The sequence below is a fragment of the Penaeus vannamei genome, chromosome 18, assembly GCF_042767895.1.
Source record: "Penaeus vannamei isolate JL-2024 chromosome 18, ASM4276789v1, whole genome shotgun sequence".
In the NCBI taxonomy this organism is placed as follows: Eukaryota; Metazoa; Arthropoda; class Malacostraca; order Decapoda; family Penaeidae; genus Penaeus; species Penaeus vannamei.
The window spans coordinates 29600694-29605693 of NC_091566.1; the positions used below are offsets into that span (position 1 = coordinate 29600694).

The 5000-nt window shown below is 33.0% G+C and overlaps 1 protein-coding gene across 1 annotated transcript in view; it reads left to right on the forward strand.

Moving 5' to 3' along the window:
* Wdr82 (WD repeat domain 82) overlaps positions 1-5000 on the forward strand; it is a gene marked incomplete at its 5' end in the record, with an annotated part of 14574 nt that overhangs the window by 1156 nt on the left and 8418 nt on the right.

A 5000-nucleotide genomic window follows, 5' to 3' on the forward strand; every position in this document is an offset into this window, starting at 1 on the left:
TATTAATATCATTATTTTTATCATGATTGTTATTATCAGTGTTACTGTTACTGTTAATGACTATTGTTCTTGTTATTATTATTATTATTATTATTATTATTATTATTATTATTATTATTATTATTATTATTATTATTATTATTATTATTATTATTATTATTATTATTATTAATATTATTAATATTATTAATATTATTAATATTATTAATATTATTAATATTATTAATATTATTAATATTATTATTATTATTATTATTATTATTATTATTATTATTATTATTATTATTATTATTATTATTATTATTATTATTATTATTATTATTATTATTATTATTATTATTATTATTACTGCTGTTACTGTTACTGTTATTATTATTATTATTATTATTATTACTGCTGTTACTGTTACTGTTATTATTATTATTGTTATTATTATTATTGAAAATGTTATCATCATCATCATCATCATCATCATCATCATCATTATTGTTTTTTGTCTGTTATCCTTAATTTTTCAACCCAGTTGACCAGAACAGGCCCATCATCTCTTCCATTTACGTTTTCCATGATTTTCAGAAAGATTTTTAAAAATTATGTTATTATTTTTATTAGTAATAGTTTTTTATATGAAAATATAGTAGTCATGATTTTAATAATAATCATCATATCGATGCTCAAAGTGATAAAAAAAAAAATATGTCGTGGAAATTCAAGGAATGGGGAAATTGGATGAGGTCTCTAGGTCCTGCCAATTGACTTATGGAGCCGTTTGTATGTAAGAAAGCTAACAAAAAAATTACAGGGTTATAAGTACCCTGTCTGACTGTCAATCTGGCAATTTCGGTTGTTTCACTAATACCTGCAGTGCATGTCCTTTACTAGTATGATGTGATATCAGTTAGAATTTGACCAAATTGTGAATAGATGTGAATAAACAACTTTGTTCTGTTATGAATAATTAAGCAATGTAAAAGAATTGGGTGTAACTTTTATGTGCGCTTGTATGTTTATCTATGTGCGTTGTATGTAAGTTTATGTGTTGGTTTATGCAGAACTGATGTTTAGAATGGTAGGTCTTAGTCTGTGAAGAGTTAGTAATATCTAGGGGAGTGCGAGCTATAGGGGAAAAGTATTAACCTTTTGGATCAGGATACTTCACTGTCATCACTTAGCCTAAAATATGAACATTAGGCTTATGTGAGCGGCCATTCTACGGTTGTGCAGCTTGTAGGCCAAATGAACTCAAAGACTTGTGTATACTGACAAGACTATATGTTTCACCCTTGCATTGTTATTTTCTCTTGTTTGGCATATATGTTTCTCTCTCTCTCTCTCTCTCTCTCTCTCTCTCTCTCTCTCTCTCTCTCTCTCTCTCTCTCTCTCTCTCTCTCTCTCTCTCTCTCTCTCTCTCTCTCTCTCTCTCTTTCTCTCTCTCTCTCTCTCTCTCTTTTTTGCCATTTGCCAATGTTTACGTTTGTCATTTAATTTGCTTTGTCCTTATGGTAATAGACTCTTTTCCATGTACAGATTCCATATCATCTCTCTAGGTAATCTATAACTCAGTTAAATAATAATAACAATCGGTAACATTTTGCTCTTTGTGTAGTTTTTTTTTTTTTTTTTTTGGGGGGGGGTAATTTTCATGTTTTCATAATACAACCTGTGCCGCCAGTCATGGTGGCCAGGAATAGCATCCTGATCATGGAAATAATGTCCTCCTTAGAGCCAGTGCTCTTCCATCCATGGCTTATGGACAGTACCTTCCACACTTGTTTATAATTGGAAATAATACAAATCCCCTTCCAAAATACCAAATAAGACTAATCACCCTCCAAGAGGTTTGTGTACATGTAGTGAGTCATTCTGCCTCCCTGGCCTACAGCCATAATGCTCACGATGGCAAGTTTCCGTCATCTTGGCCCTTAGCCAAATTTTCCTATTTGCCCCACAAGCCAAATTCTTTCTTGACGTGATGGTCAGATTGTCTGGATCATTAGGGTAAATTTTTCTTATTACAGTATATCTGTTATTCTCTCAACAAGAGCATGGTCCGATATTGAGTTAACAAAAAATGCAAAAGTATTATCTTCACTAATTTGCCTTACCATAGTCTACATAGGTTTACCATTTTCTATCCTTATCGAGCTCTTTTTTATCCATAGAAAACCCTTGAATAACATGCTTTGACAACAAAATTTAAGGGGCCTTTTATAGACACAAGTACACAAGACTAGGTCTAAGCACTACAAATCACATCTATGAAATCTTAAAATGGTGATTGCCGTATTTTGATTTAGTTTTTTTTTATCAGTAGGGCAGTCACAGCCTCGAAAAATAGTACAATTTTAGGGTACTAGCTTACCTTAGGGGATAATAACAGTAACTATAGTTGAAAGATTAATCGTGTCTGTCATGTGAAACGACAATGTCATAGTAAACCGTACAATGACAACAGAGGCAACAATTCTGAGTATTATCAATGAGAAATTCCTTAGAAAGGCATGTCCAGACAGGGAAATTAGTACAATCCATGATGATTTTGAAACTGGTGAGGAATGATGCGCACTGCTCCACGGATGTAAACAATCTTGCGAACACTTAAAACAAGTTTTATTAACTTTAATATTTATTAATCTATTGTTTTATATTATATATATTGAATTTATTATCACATTTTTCACGTTACAATTAATTCTATTTAATATAAATGCAAACATTCTTGAATATAGCTCATGATTTAACAACACTTGGCTGAAAAAGTTGTCGGAAAGGTTTTCAAATGGAAACAATCATTATCGTCTGACCAGAAAATTGACAATTTGCTAAAAAATTTACAATATTTCAGAAAAATGTAAAAAAATTAATAGAAAAAGTGCCAGTGTGACAGCACCTTGAGTGTGGACTGTGGCCTTGCCCCATAGGTCCACTGGAAATTTTACCCTATAACTTTAGTATTTCAGAGTGGTGCCACTCTCTTCAGGAGCTAATAACATCATGCAATTGGTTATCTTTTTAAGCGTTTAACGTACATTTTGGGGGTAATTCTTTCATTTTCATGGGAAGGACTGCATAAGACAGAGTACAGGCTTTGGTGGGCTTTTGGGAGGCCTCAGTTTATCCTACAAATTCTACCTCCTCAATTAAGGATCCGGAACCATGTTTTCTCTTGAGGTTTACAATAAAATTCATGGTAGAATTTTTATTTATACAAAATTATTTTCTGTTTTATAATTCAAAGAGGGAGAAATAATGAATCAAAAAATATTATTTAAAGTTTTGCTTACCATTTTCTGCGTCTGGTGTCCTGGTCCATGGGCATCTGTCGATTGGTCATTATTTTTCTTGGTGATCTTTTTAGAGATCTGCCTGTCCATCTCACCATCCATTCATGCCAGCTGGAGTGCAGCAGGCCTCATTAAAGTAAGTACAATAGTATGTGAAGAACACCTATGGAGCAGATGGGGGAATATTCACTAATTTTGAGGGAATTCTATCAGGTCTGTTATTTTTAGCACATTTTTGAGTTTAGATTAGATTTACTGAGGTAAATGCTGTAATAAGAAATAAAAGACGTTAAATTACAAATTGGTACCGGCACATATAGGCTCCTCTCCCTAACCTACAATTTCGATAAGATTTTTTTTACTTTGTAGGATGGTATGATAAACAATAGGTATATTTTAAGTAAACGATTCCCCTCCCCCCCCTTCTTCCTTCAAAATCAAACATTTCACAAGGGATCCTTAATTCATTGGATCTTGATGCTTCACTGCCATCATCTAGCCCAAAATATGGGTATTTGGCTTACATTGTAGGCCGGGCACATGTAAAGACATGCAGCGACAAGACCATACCTTCCCATTGAATTGTTATTTTTTCTCTTTTTGCATAAGTACTTTTAGCTTTTTTGCTATTTCCCAATGTCCTTGTTTGTTATTTGATTTGCTTTATCCAGGTGGTATTAGACTATTTTCCTTGCAGTCTCCATATCATTTCTATAGGTAGTCTATAACTCAATGCAGTGATAGTGACAATAAGTAACTTTTTGTTATTTGTCTTATTTTCATAATATTCAATTTTCTGTAATATAATTTGTGATGCCAGACACAGCAGCCAAGAATAGAATCCTGAGCATGGAAATAGCATTCCCCCAAGAATCATGGCTCTTGGATCGTACATTCCACACTCATTTAATGAAGGAAATAATGGAAAATTCCTTTCCTAAACCCCAAATGAGTCTAATCACCCTCCAAGAAGTTTCTTCACTCGTGATGAATCTTTTCCAATACGCAGTCTTTCAGTCAAAATGCTTACATTCATGTCACCTGCTCCTCAAGCTAAATTTTTTCACAACGTGATGGTCATATTATCTGGATTGTCGGGGTTATTCCATTGGATGTAGGTGATGGAGCTATCTTGTCGTAAAAATTTGTGGCTGAGGGATGGGTGATGGGAATATCTTACCATAGGAAATTATTGCCAAGTACCCCCACAGGAAGGGGCTTGTTCTCAAGCTCATGCTTGATTTCCACCAGTCCACAAGAGGAGTGTACCATCCATGAGCCATACACAGGAACCTATTCCTGCCCATTGTTCCTCGTGGTGCAGGGTGTTTCGGAAAAATGAATGATAAAAAAGTGTGTGTGTGTGTGTGTGTGTGTGTGTGTGTGTGTGTGTGTGTGTGTGTGTGTGTGTGTGTGTGTGTGTGTGTGTGTGTGTGTGTGTGTGTGTGTGTGTTTATTTGTATGTATGTATGTATGTGTATAAGTATAAGTATAAATATAAATGTGTATGTATGTATGTATGTATGTATGTATGTATGCGTCTTTAATATATATATATATATATATATATATATATATATATATATATATATATATATTTATATTTATATTATATTATATTATATTATGCAGTGAGTAAACTACCATCATGATACAGCTTATCAACTGGCAGACATAGACTTCAGATAATTGCAAAACACGTCAACAGGAAAACAA